Source organism: Schistocerca nitens, chromosome 3, assembly GCF_023898315.1.
Source record: "Schistocerca nitens isolate TAMUIC-IGC-003100 chromosome 3, iqSchNite1.1, whole genome shotgun sequence".
NCBI classification, from domain to species: domain Eukaryota; kingdom Metazoa; phylum Arthropoda; class Insecta; order Orthoptera; family Acrididae; genus Schistocerca; species Schistocerca nitens.
Window position 1 is genome coordinate 639611943 of NC_064616.1, and position 15105 is coordinate 639627047.

The window sequence follows — 15105 nt, forward strand, 5'->3', positions numbered from 1 at the left end:
ATGAAGAATATCAAGTGTATCCATTAAAACTTACAAAATGTGAAAAGAAAAGGAAAAAACATGTAACTCTACTCAAGAAAGATGGCATTTCACACAATTGTTAAATAATAAATTTATGTAGGCTTGTATCAAGTCAAATCACCAAATGTGAAACAGTAAATTTTATTTGTGAAAATGTTTACTAAATTCCAACAGTAAAGAAAAATTAGATATTCTTACACCAAATTGTTCAACTAAAAAAACCATCAAAAGTTGAAATTCCAAGGCTAGGAAAATATGTATATTTTAAAAATTATGAATATGCACAAAAAGTTCAATTTCTTACTTATGGTGATTTGGAAAGTTCACTTTTAAATATGGACGATTGTGAACCAAATCCAGAAAAACCATAGAGAATGAAATATCAAAAACATGGACCAAGTGGATTTTGTTACAACATAAAATTCATACATGGAAATTACAAAGATCCTGTTGTTTATAGAGGACCAAATTGTCATTAATTTAATGTATAAAACAAGAAGCTGAAAAAATTGGAAAAATTTATTCTGTGATTGAAGAAATAAAACCATTTACATTTGAAAAAAAAGAAAATACCCAATAATAATTTTGTACATGGCGTAATTATCTTTATACAAAAAGCAATAAAAATTCGTTAAGTATGAGCATCTAACTCGTAAATACATTGCTCCATTGTGCAATAATTGGAATTTAACACTACAAAAACATTATTTTGTAGCTATTTATTTAAATAAATGATCTGGTTATGATTCACATCTTTTTGTAAAAGATCTTGGTTATGATAATAAAGGAATAGAACTAATACCAATCAATGAAAATAAATACATTAGTTTTGGTAAAAATACAACAGATTTAAAAATCAGATTAGTTGATACATTTTAATTTATGGCTTCTTCACTTGACAAACTTTCATAAAATTTAAAGAAAAGGAATTTTAAATTGAATTTTTGTACAGCATTATTTGATTTAGTAATTACAAAAGATGTTTATCAATATCATTAAGTTGATTCTTGGTAAGAGTTTGATGAAACACAATTACCAACAAAAGAAAATGTTTATAATAAATTACATGATATTAATAATTCTGTTGAAAATTATTAACATGTAACATTAATTTGGGAAAAATTCAATATAATAAATCTTGATGAATATCATGATTTGTATGTTAAAACGGATTTGCTATTGTTGGCTGATGTATTTGAAAATTTGAGAAAAACATGTATACTAACATATAATTTAGATCCTTCTTCAGATTTCACAGACCTGGTTTATCTCGGGATACAATGTTAAAAATACTGAACAAAAACTAGAATTACCATATGATTATGATATGCTTCAATTGGTTGAAAAAGGAATAAGGGAAGGAATTTCACAATGCTGTAAAAGATATGTAAAAGCAAATAATAAATACTTAAAAGATCTTAATAATAAAGACATACCAAAGTATATAACATATCTAGATGGAAATAACATATATAATATGCTACGAAACAATATTTACCATATGGTGGATTTCAATGGAATAGATCACATAATTTCAACTGTACAAAAATTAATGATAATTCAAATAATTTTGAAAAACGTTATACATTTGAATTGCATTTAGAATACCCAAAAGAATTTCTTGATTTACATAAAGACCTACCAATAGCTCATGAATCAAAATTTATACAGGTACAAATGAAAGAAAATTAATAACTTCTGTAGATAAAAAACATAATTATGCAGTACATTATAGGAATCTTAATAATATCTATTTCTAGGAATGCAACTTAGTAAAACACATAAAGTTTAAAAATTTAAACTGACTAATTGGTTGTAGAAGTATACAGATTTAAACACAAACTTAAGAACTAAAGCTACAAACAATTTTGAAAACGATTTCTATAAATTAATGAATAAATCTATAATTCGAAAACGATGGACAATATAAGAAAAAGACAATATATAATATTAGTTTCAAATAGTGAAGTATGTGATAAACTACAAGTCTTGTAGGTAAACAAAAGTTAAAATGTAGAACTATATTGAATAAAAATCTTGCTGCTTTCTGCATATGTATAAAACGTAAATTAGACTTGATAAACATATTTAAGTTGTCTTAAGTATTTTTGATATATCTAAAGGATTAATGTATGATTTTCACTATAGAGTTATGAAACCCAAATCTGGAGAAAATATTGAATTATGTTATCAAGCTACAGAGTGTTATATTACAATTATAAAACTGAAGACTCTTATGAAGATATAAAATCAGTTATTGATTACTTTGATACATGTGATTATCCAACAGGTAATTATATATAATATTCCACAAACGAACCTAAAAGATGAATAGAATAAGAAAGTAATTGAAGAATTTTATTGTTTAAGAGCCAAAATGAATACTTATACAGTTGGTGACAATGTAGAAAGAAATCTAAAGGAATTAAAAGATAAGTTGTTATAAACAAAATAAGTTTTGAATATTTCAAAGATTGTTTAACAATATAGAACAAAAAGCACTGAGACCTCATGATGTTGAAAGATATGTTTTGGAAAATAGAATAGATACATTACCATATGGTCATTATAAGTTTTTAAAAATGAAATAATATAATTTCTATATAAAATAAATAAAATTATTTTTATATAAAGTTAATAGCAAAATTTTACATATCATTTTTCTCTATATAAATGGAACTTCTTACAAAGATCATATAGAACACAAAGGATTTTGTATACAAAACCTACAAACATGGAATAGTCCAAAGAATGAAACAATTAAAACAAAACATGTATTAAAGTATTAAAATAAAAGATGAAATAATTTAAGTAAAAGATGAAAGAATTAAAGTAAAAGAGAAGATAATTAAATCAAAAGATGATCAAATTCAAACAATGATGGAAATATTACATACTTATTTAAAAACTAAATGTTTGTTAAACTAAATAGTAACTAATTCTTTTGAAAACATATTGTTTAACAACTAATTGATTCTTAAATTAATATCACAATAGTTCTTTATAAAATTATTTATTTGTCTAACTGATGTGAATTGTCAAAACCTAACAATTTAACATACACTTTATTACATTTCTTATTAAAACTTTTTCATTTAAGTATACATTTTACTGTAGTTCTTGTTCATAAAAATTTCGTATCATATCTTTTAATTTATATTTATTTAGATTAGAATAAATATCATCTTCAATTTCAAACATAGACTTGTTAAAACTTTGGCTGTGTATCGTTTTTCAAAAAGATTTTCAAGTTTCCTATTTCTAACTTGATCATTGTAGAATGGTTTGTGTTATTGTATTCACCAATTAGATTTTTATGTAAATTTAACAATTTATTATTTCTTTGTAATGCAAATTTCTTCCACATATATTCTGAGAATGTTCTGTTAAATCTTTCAACATCAGATGCTTTTAATTCTGAAAAAGTTGAAGAATTAATAATGTTATAATTCTTAATTCTTTCCTAAAAATCTTTTTACAAAATTCTTTAGCATTATCTGTTTGTAAATTATATGGTTTTCTAATTATTAAAGTTGTTAGAAAAGCATCAAGAAATTTTTAGCTTTTTGATCTATAATAGGAACAGCAAAGGCTTTTTTTGAAAAAACATCAATTATTGCTAATAGATATTTATAACCTTTGTTTACTTTTGAAATTAATTTTTAATTGCGTTAATCCATTTTAACTATATTATCTTCCCATAAATCATCTATACCAAAAGAAACTACATTTCCACTTTTAAAATTCCTTCTAATTGCTTTATATAACTCATTAATGATATTTTCACGAATATTATTTAAACCTCCACCATTTTTTAAGAAATTTACTCTTTTTAGACATACTAATTGTACAAATGCACACAATTCTTTATCTTACATTGTTACTTGTTACTCTATGTGGATTATGTGTATCAGTACAGTTTTACACTTAAAAAAATAAATGTGATAGTCATGTGAAGCACGTTTTTCCATTTATATATATTAAACATTTATTAAAGTTAAATTTAAGCAAATGATTTCAATACTTCTGGATATTCAACTATTTTTTTGTCCAAGCTTTTAATAATTTTGTGACTCTAATGATTTAAATTTACTTCTAGTGAATCAATTTTAAGTAATGCATTAAAGTGACAATTTTTCAAATTGTTTAACTATTTATTATAATGTTCCATAATACCATTAACTTGCTTTAAATCTGAAGGAAACTGGTTACAATCACTTACTTAATATAATTACTGAACTGTGCCAAATATCTGAAGTATTCTGGTTTTGTAACATATTCTTTTTCTAAGTATTTCTTTGTTAACTACATCTTTGCATCACTTGGATCATTTATATTAGGAAGTTTTCTATTTTTAAAACCATTATAAACTTGAGTTACTTTAAAATTATATTAAATTCTTTTTGAAACTGTTTAATTGCATTAGTTTTCTTTGGATCTATTGATAATTGAAGTTGTTTACTAATATTTTCAAGTTTTTCAATATTCTATATATTTAATGTGGGTGTATTAAGTATTTTTCAGGTTGTTTAGTTAAATGTACCTTATTTCCAAAAATGTCCATTTATTAAATCTAAAATGTAATTAAAATAGTAAATGTCACTTAGTAATTTTAAAGCAAACAAACATAAATGACCACATGTTGCTTCATCAAAATTTTGTATTCTTTTCTCATTAATGGTAAACAAATTGTTTTGGTATATTACCACCAAATGAAACATAAAACAAATTTTTATCATTATTTTTAAAGTAAAAAATGCAGGATAATGAGATATATCTAAATTTACTATACCATATTCAATTTTTTATGTTTTATTTACTAATTCATCAATCATGTATTCACCACGAAAATGTTTAATTTTTAATTGTTTAGTACGTTTTTATATATCAATATTACTTATTCCATTAGGAAATTTATCAATTACTTTTTTAAATATTTTGTTTTCTTTATTCCATTACCTACTTTCTTTTCTATTGTTATGTTATGTCTTCTTGTTCTTCTAAATCTTTATTTTTTTCTGTTTGCGTAATACTGCATTTGCAATTGCTACAGATCCTCCAGCTAAAGAACAAATTGTTGCTAAATATGATAATGCAGCTAATTATAATTGTAAAAATTCACCTTCGTGGTGTGTTAATCCATTACCATCTTTCTCATATGTTAAATATTAAATAATTTTTTAACAACAGGAATAGCTAATGTAACAAGTAAATTTCCACCAACTTTCATTTCTTTTTCTCTTTTTTGAACATCTGTTAAAATGGTTCAATTGCATTTAATTCTTCATTATTTAACTTTAATTTAATTAATTTTGGTTTTGTTTTACCACTATGTAGAAAAGTATAATCAATTGTAAAGTTAATCATTTGTAGATTTAATAATTTAATAAAGATTTTATATATAGTTATAAATTTATAAAGATTTTTTATACAATTTAAAATTTATAAGGATTTTTATATAGTTTAAAATTGTATTAAGCTTCTTTATACAGTTTAAAAAATTATATCGTTAAAAGAGTATAAAGATTTTTTTATGTCGTTTAAGAATTTTATAAATATTTTGAAATGTTTAAAAATTTATATAGATTCTAAATTTATTAAGATTTTTTATATAGTTTAAAAATTTATAAAGATTTTTTATATAGTTTAAAAATTTATAAAGATTTTTTGTAGTTTAAAAATGTGTAAAGATTTTGTATATAGTTTAAAAATTTCTAAAGATTTTTATAATCCCCAACCATTTTCATCAACATTAATTCGCATATGTAATTTTCTTTTTCGATACTTTATTCCTCTGACAGCTGTTTCTCCTACATTTTCACCAAATGAAGCATCATGTGCATACATTCTTTCTTTTGCAGCTAACAGAAGTTCTTTATCGGCTATGTGTCTTTTTTCTAAATCTTTGTTATCTCTGTAAGAAATATCGTGTTTTTATAAGCTTCATCTAATGGTTTTATACCTTTATAACCTTTTACCTAATCTTTCTTCTAGTTTTGTACCTGGACCACCAAATTTACAACCTGGAAGATGCATTTCAAATGGTAATTTGTTAATTTATCCATATTTATCACTTTTCCAAAACGTATGTGCAAGATTATTAAAAAACCTAATTAAATATGGAACTCATTTTGTATTATCAAAATTTATTTGTTAACATTTGCGCAATAGTAAGTTTTTCATTATGATAATTATTATTTCAGCTAGTTCTTCACCATCAATAACTGCTAATCTATCAATTAATTGTCTAACATCATTCAACCAAAAATATTTATTTTATTTATATGTCTATTTTTTAACTAAACCTTAACCTAATTTTTGTTTTTGAGAAGAACTTATATCTGAATCATCTATAGTAGTTGTTATGTTTGGAAAATAATAGTCAACAATTGGTTTTATTAAATATTTGTGTATATTACCTCTACTTCATCTTATTTTCTTTGGATTATTATCAGAATATAATGCTCCTGAAATTAACAATATATATGCATAATTTGATAAATCTTCACCATTAAACTTTTCATTTAAATCATCTATAGTAATTTGTTTTTCAGTTACAAGTCTCATAAATCCATCTGTACCTTCATGTGTTTTTTTTACCAATTGTTAATGTTTTCATTAATTTTATCTTAATTTTTTTCATTGTTTTATTGGCTCTGAGTACTACGAGATGTAACTTCTGAGGTCATCAGTCCCCTCATTGTTTTATTAATTCTTGATATTTTTGTTGTTCTAAACGTTTTGAATAAATAGACAAATGTTTAATTTTATTCCAATTTAACCATCCTGTAACTAAAATATAATTACCAATCATTAATGTTGTTTTACCACAACCACTTGGTCCAATTATGGCACATCTTATAGAATTTGGCAGACATTTAATATGTTTGTTTTTTAACGTGTTTTCTGGAATTCATCCTTTACGTTCTCAATTTGTATTGTTCAGTTATTAAATTTTTTCCTTTATTATTAATTTTTCATTAATCAATAATTTTTCATTTACTAACTATTTTTTCATTTATTAATATTTTTCATTTATTAATAATTTTCCATTTATTAATAATTTTCCATTTATTAATAATTTTTCATTTATTAATACTTTTTGCAGTAGTAAATGAGTAGATTTCAGCTTAGTGATAAATCTTCTATACTTGGAAAATGATGAACTGTTCCAATATGTGATAATTATGCTAATGCTTCAATAGTTGGTTTTTACTGAACTTTTTAACACCAAATATTTCAACAACAACAATAAACTTTGTGATGGAGAAACAATAATAATTCCTTTAGGTCAATATAGTTCGAAAATTTTTAAAATTACACATTTGAAAAAAACGTAATATACACTATACAGAAGATGAAATTTTAAACAGAATTATTATTGAAAGTGATGTAAAATTGTATATCGATATAGCAGAGAGTATTGGAAGTTTATTTGGTTTTAATAATCAAGGTGTTCAAGCTAAGGAAAAAGCTGTAGCTAAGGATGTTCCTAAAACAATTCCTTTTGAATTAATCAATATAAATTGTTATATTACTGATGGAATGTATGTACAAATAACGATCATTTTCATTAGGAAAATAATAATATTCCTTCATTTAAACATAATGCAGAGTTTGGTGGACCAATACTTTATGAACAAAAATTATCCTGTAAATGTTCCTATTTTTAATACAATTCAAGATTTATAAGTTACTGTAACTGATAAAAATGATAATTTAATTGTCTTTAATGGTGCTACTTTAACTGTTATTTAAGAAATATCTTAATAAATTTTTTCATTAATAAATAAGTAATTGCTAAAATAATCATAATTAAAATCGAAAGTTATCAGTTTTGTTCATTTACTGTTAATGAAAAAACTAAAAATTATTTAAATGTTCCTAACAAAGATACAGAAATTGAAATAAATATTGATGTTTGTTGACTTCATACAATTATACATATTATAGTATTATTGGAAATGATAGTATAGATTATCCAACTTATGATGGAAAATCAAACAAAAATTAATTGATAAGTATGGAACTAAATTGTTTGACTTTATAACAACAAAAAAATGGAATAATATATTATCTAGAATTGAGCATCCTTTTACTTCATCAACAGTTTTACTACATCTAAATTCATCTTTTACTGACAAAATATGTTTAGAACGACATATTCTTAGTACAGGAAAAACAAATAGTAAAAGAAATGAAGTACTTTATCCATTGTCAATGCTTGATGGATTTTTTAAAGATTATTAAGAAATTATGTTTGAAGGAAACTAACCTGTAGTTTTTACACATGGATAATCTTCTGGAAATGCAATTCTATGTTGGTTTGATAAAAATGATGCTGGTGTTGAAATAAAAGATACACTTCCTAAAGAAGGTAAGATAGTTATAGAATCTATGGAAATTCGAGTACCTGTTGTTAAATATGAACCAAATTATGAACTTGAACAATGTGAAAATATTTTTCAAAATCCTAAAATCCCTAATTCTTTTTACTAACTTCAAACAGAAGAAGTTGCTGGAATATCTGGTAAAAACAATTTTGAACTAGATATAACAAAATACTGTAAATTTGATATGCCATATTTTGTTTTTGTTATATCTCAGACAAATCGTAAAATTAATTAATTAGTTGATTCATCACTATTTGATCATGTTAAACTACAGAATACGTATCTAAAAATAGTAAATGTGAAATTTTTCCTCAAGAAATGTGGAATATTAATCCACCAAATAATTTTCTAAAAGCATATGATGCATTTCCTGATTTTAAAAGAATTACTTTACTAAAATCAGATATTGATATTAATCCGTTTAGTTTTATAACTAATTATACAATTTATGTAATCAATATGACAAGTAGAAAGACTTATAACTACACTAAAAACCAATATGAAACTTTGTGCAACTTTTAATGATAACATTCCAAACGATACACTTGCTTATGTAATTATGTGTGGTAAAAAGAATCTTACATATGATGCACAACATAAAATACTTACTGAAAATTTTTAATTATTAATATTTGGTTCTATATAAATGAATGAAAAACTTTAAAAGTATATAAAAGTGTGAACTTCATCCTTATATACATTTTGAAACATTTTAAGAAAGATAGAAACATTAAAAACTGAAAATTTTAATATAATTTGCTTTTGTTAAATAATATATTTTAATTATTTACTTACATTCACAATTTGGTTTCTTTAAAATAATGTACTTTGTTATCTAATTCATTTTAATTAATTTACTTATGTTCACAACATGATTTTTAAAATAATATACTTTTGTTAACTAATACATTTTAATTAATTACTTATGTTCACAATGTGAATTCTTTTAAAAATAATTTACTTTTTTTAGCTAATATGTGTTATTGTGTTACAAACACATTTAAATGAAATAATAAAGTTAGAAATCGGTTATTGTATTTAGTTGTATTATTGTAAGAAAAGGTATTTAGTTAACCTTTAAAATTCGGTTTAGTTAATTAAATATACAGATTTTTTAAAAATAATTTGTTTTACTTACAAAATACAGATTTTTTTAAAAAAAATTGAGTTAGTGCACCAGAACCTACAAAATGTATCTACTGCCAATGTATAGACTTACATATATACGCAGCTTTTTTACACAGTGGAGAGAATGAAATCCACCCACAGAAGTTCACCAGCAGACTTCCTCTTAAGAGCTTGTCTTCGAATTATCATTATTCGAAAAGTAGTGCCAGACATTGATACTTTAGTTATAAGCAAAGGTAGTAATATTCATTGATATTCTGTGATTTTATGTTTAAGGTTTTAAATAATGTTGCAAAGAAATGTAAATTTGTCAATTTCAATTTTGTCCTAAAACAGCAGTCATCATAAGGCTGCAACAGTCGTCAGAAATACCATGTTTCTTTCTTAGCAGACTCCTGTTCTTTGCATCATCACATTATTAAAAGAGATGTTGAATTTCATTATCAGTTCTCATTATATTGAATTTTATTTTCAGTTCTTATTAATGCAACAGTCTTAAAAATAAATTTGCCACGAAACGCATTAATGAGCCACCCTGAAGCAATACATGGTTGCTTACTGCTGCAGTGTGACCTCGGGCCAGCTCACATGAGAGGTTGTGCTGAACTTCTAGACTTCATAGTATGCCTGTACCTACGAAAAACCAGTTATCCCGGTAAGAGCCCCAAGCTCCGTGCAAGTGTCGTTCTGTGCAAATGTTTCAACCCCAACCGGAATTATGCCTTACTGTGATGGACACCATATTGAGCACCTCCTGTAACTATGGCTCACAAGTGCAGGTCGTACGGAATAGCAAACAGATCACATCAGATGCTCTGTTGCTTCAGAGTGGCAGAATAGCGTATTCGCCTTTGTTTAGTCATTTGTTAACTGCATTCCGTATGTCGTTCATAATGGCAAAGAGTTTATAGAAGAAAAGACGTTCTACAGTAGCGAAGTTGAGCAAGTGCTCATAGCTGTAAGGTATGCAACAGAGTCCACGTTTACTGGGCATTTCTTTCTCTGGCTGAGGTTTATGGTGAAGAGTGCATGTGCGTTCAGCACGTCCGCTAATGGTGCAGGGCTTTTGCTGAGGGTCGCACGGAAGTTCACGATAAAGACCGCCGGTTTCGGATGCGATTGTCCAGAAGATGAACAGTGAGCTGCTCAAAGATCGGAGGGGTACTGTCCGTGAACTTGTTGAACGCATTCCTAAAACTTCCCACGGCATAGTTGAAAGAACTTTAACAGAAACGTTGGGTTATCGCATCGTGTGTGCTCGTTGGGTCCCCCAGGTGCTGACTGATGGACACAAGGAGCAACGCCTTGAGTGTGCTCGCAAGTTTCTTGAACAATGTGAGGGGGGAGGCAACAAGAAGAAGTTGTTGGACTCTATCGTTACGGGAGATGAAACGTGGATGTTTCATTACACCCCCAGAACAAAACAAAAACCTCGCCAGTGGCGTCACTCCGGTTCACCGCTATCAAAGAAATTCAAACAAAAGCAGCCAACACGAAAGGTTATGGGGACTGTGTTTTGGGATCGGAAGGCGGTACTCCTCAACGATTTCTTACAACCTGGGGCGACAATAAACTCAGACAGATATAGTGAAACATTGACCAAACTCTGGCGAGCAATCCAGAATCGCCAGAGAAAACGACTGAAGGAGGGTGTAGTGCTTCTTCACGACAACGCTCGACCCCACGTCGCTTGTCGAACACAGGAGCTTTTGAAGAAATTTGGATGGACTGTTATGCCCCATCCATTGTACAGCCCAGACTTATCCCCCAGCAATTATTACCTCTTCCCCAAGTTAAAGGAACACTTTGGCGGCAAACGCTTCAAGAGCGACGATGAAGTCCGAGCAGAGGTCACACGCATCCTCAACGGGTTGGTGGCAGACTTCTTCGACTTAGGACAACAAAAGCTGGAGCACCGTCTTCAAAAGTGTGCCAAAAATGGAGAATATGTTGAAAAATAGACAGAAGTGTAATCTTTTCAAGAGGTGTGAATTAATAACAATAAACCATGTTTCCGATTTGTAAAAAATATGGGAACCTTACTTTCAGTACAACCCTCATAGTATGGTAACATTTCTTTTCTCGTGTAGTTGGAGTTGAGAAACTGAGGGTGACACGGAATTCGTTGTTTTAATACGAAGTGGCTTTGAAGTGCTGGTGCACTAACACAGTCTATTATGTTTTCACTTTTTTGACGAATATAACATAAAAATAAATGCACTGTATAATTATACCGGTGACAAGCAGGTTCTGCATCTTTTTCATCAGTTGGTCTGCCCGTTCATTGCATCTTACATCGACACTGTCCTACGAACACCGTAGATGGATCAGTTTATGTAGCTTCTTTGCTCTTTTGAGATGTGCCAAGGGGTTTACAATTTGGATGTCCTCGTCAGTTATTGTAGAGAATTCATTTACTCTGCACCCACTATGATTGTTTCTACTCATAAATCGACTGTACAAAGAATATCCTCAGTATAACAAACAACTAGGCAGTGCATACCGACTCTTCTCTGGGTATGAGGAGTAATTTTCTAGGCGTGATTGATCAATGGTGTACTCCCGAGTATTCAGCAGAGTTGTCGTTTCCTTTTCATGCACAATATTTCAACGAGCGCTCTGTTGTCTTCTTCAGGAGCTGCAAGAGAATACACATTACAGCAATGGAAACAACTCTGCTGAACACTCGTAAGTAAACCATTAAGGCGAATAATTGTCAACGGCTAATAGAATCCAGTAAATTATACTGGACGAGGAATGTTGAACAAGAATCAAAGACGGAATGTGCTTAAAGTAAGTGTAATAGGAGAACTAGGCGTACGGGAGGCAGGAGTTAGTTGCAAAAGGGGCCAATTGGCACATTGCCTGCCACAGTGCTGCTGGAGCACATCATAATAGTAGTGGGAAGTGCATGTAAAGGTGCACCATCCGCCGTAATTTCAGTCATCTTCTGAATGGTAAGTAAATTTTTTCATCCGAATTTTTTTTTGTTCTGTTTACCTTGTAGATCAAACTAAGGCGCTTTGGTTGGTGGTTTTCGAAACAGTTGTTAACAGTGGTTGCATGTTCCTATAACAATCTTTTGTTTCTGATGTTTGGGATTGTGTCGTAAGGGTCTTGTTGATATAGTTGGGAATGGGGTCATTTGGCTAGGTATGACAACCCGCCCCATACCTTTTCCAGCTAAATCCCCCATTATTATTAAAAAAATTGCAACTTCTATAAAAAAAATGAATAAATACACATCACACCAGACGAAATTCCCCTTTCCCCCAAAGCTGGGCAACGACAACGATCCAACCGTGGCCGAAAACGAGGGTTTGCTGGCATGCTGACAGTCCCATCAAAGGCAATTGCGGCAGAAAGGGCCAATAAGAAGAAAAAGCCATGTACAGTCAATAAGGACGACGTGGCTAAGATTGACAAGTCGAAGAGGAAAAAACTTCCCTGGAAACGTCGGTGTGAATTTTCTTCCACGAATTCTGATGACGGCAAGTCAGACTTTATTTTTTTCCTCAATTTATAGGTTTTCGGGCCGCGCCGAGTCAGTCATCTCAAGAGTGTAATGTCAATTACGACGATACGAACGTAAGAACAACACAACATCCATTCCCCGAGCAGAGAAAATCTCTGGCCCAGGAGGGAATATTTTTTTTTAATATGACAATAAACAGGAACAAAAAGAAAGAATAAAGGAGGAAACCAGAAAGATAAGTTGGGAGATAGAGTGCACTTCTTGAGCGCATCTCCCGGTTTCTAGCCAGGACTAGGCCGTTATACCTTACCATTCTGAAAAAGGGTGTCGTGGGGTGTCAGGCACGTCGAATGTCGGATACGCACCAACTGAGCGGGTGGTGGTGGGGGGGGGGGGGAGGGGGAGCAGGGTCAAAAATTACCCTGTGTAAGTCATTAGCAAACTGAGGGCGGTAGTAGCGCGTCCGTTCAAGTGCGGCTTGAGCTTTTGAAGCATGGTTCCTAAAGTCGGTCTTGGAGTGCGTCACATCGCTAAAGAGATATGCAATCGTCAGGCCCTTAAACCATGTTATAGCGTGGTGCTTGGTATGCGTAAAATGTGTGTTCTCCGGAAGAAGAGTGAATTGTGGGCTGACAGTCGTTGGCGGGGCACGGAGGTAACATGCCAGTATCCGTAGAACAAGTTGCCATACATCGTGCATCGACGGACATGTGAGGCGATGCTCATCATTATTCTCGCTGTGGCAGCGAGTACATAACGGTGATTCGGCCAGTCCAATACGGTGAAGACTCTGGTTAGTCAGGTGTTTACCATTAATGGAGCGGTACAAGAGGGCACATGGATGTTCTTGCACACTGTTGTCCAATGGAATTCTGGGCGGATGTTCTCCAACATATTGCAGGGGGTGCATTGTGCAAACAGCTTGTAAGAGTCTTTCTCTCGTGGTGTGCAAATGGGCAGAGGACATCACCTATGTAGCTGAGTTCGACAAAGTAGGTCGATATGTCGGAAAGTGATGCGGCAATTTGGACCACATTCAATGGCGAGAAATGGGAGGCCAGCATAAGAACATCAAATAGACAGCGCGTGAGGAACGTGGAAAGCTCGTGCCAACGCCTCGTGATAGTAGTTAAGTATAAAGTGGGAGTACTGGCTCTTACCTGGACGAGACCGAATTCTGTTGAAGTTGGGAGGGTGAGGGTCTTGTAGCGGACCTTGAAGATGGTTCCTACCACCTGGGATTGTCGTCCTAGACTGATTTGCAGAGAGAAGATTTGGGCAACCTGTACTAGCCTGGGCGCGACGTAGGTGTTGACGTACGCCACTCACTGGATTGGATTCAGGCTGTGGTGGAGGTTGCGTTGGGTTTGGGATCATTTCATCTGGAGCAAATGGCGGTAGGCATATGCCACTCTATGCATGCCTATATGCCTGACCACTGAGGGCAATGGCAGTGCACCTTCGTCTTGGAGGCCACGACCAATGTTCATAATCGCTGATTTGGCCACATTGAGGATGCTTTCGGAGGTTCTGCCATACTACCGGATCCATACAATGAAGTTATGTATTTCCATGGGTGTACGTGCCAGGAGCAGGAGGTCGACCACCTGTGCCCAGCAATGGAAGGTATGGCTGCATAGGCTGAATCTCGTAAGGCACAGTAGGAGACCTCCTATAAGTGGTTCGAGGGCGATGGAGAACAGCATGATGGACAGGGGACAGCCTTGTCTGACAGAAGGCCTCACTGTAATCAGTTCCACCTGTCGTCTATCGACTGGAATGCTTCATGTGGCACTGGTAAGCAGGCGCCTCAGGGTGTCAACGAATAAAGGACGGAACTCCATACGCGTCGCCACTGATAGAAGGAACTAGTGTCAGACTCTATCAAAGCCACTACCGAAGTCTATTGATACCCGTGCTGCACGGAGACGGCAGGACGTGGTGAGAGCGAGGAGATCCCGACATTGGCCCGTGGCAGTTTGTAGGTTGGTATCACGGCTGTGTGACAACTGCCCCGGTGAAAGGGTTGGGGGCCGTACCATGTGTATGTGTGTTGCCAATAGGCATACATAGATCTTATACACTGCA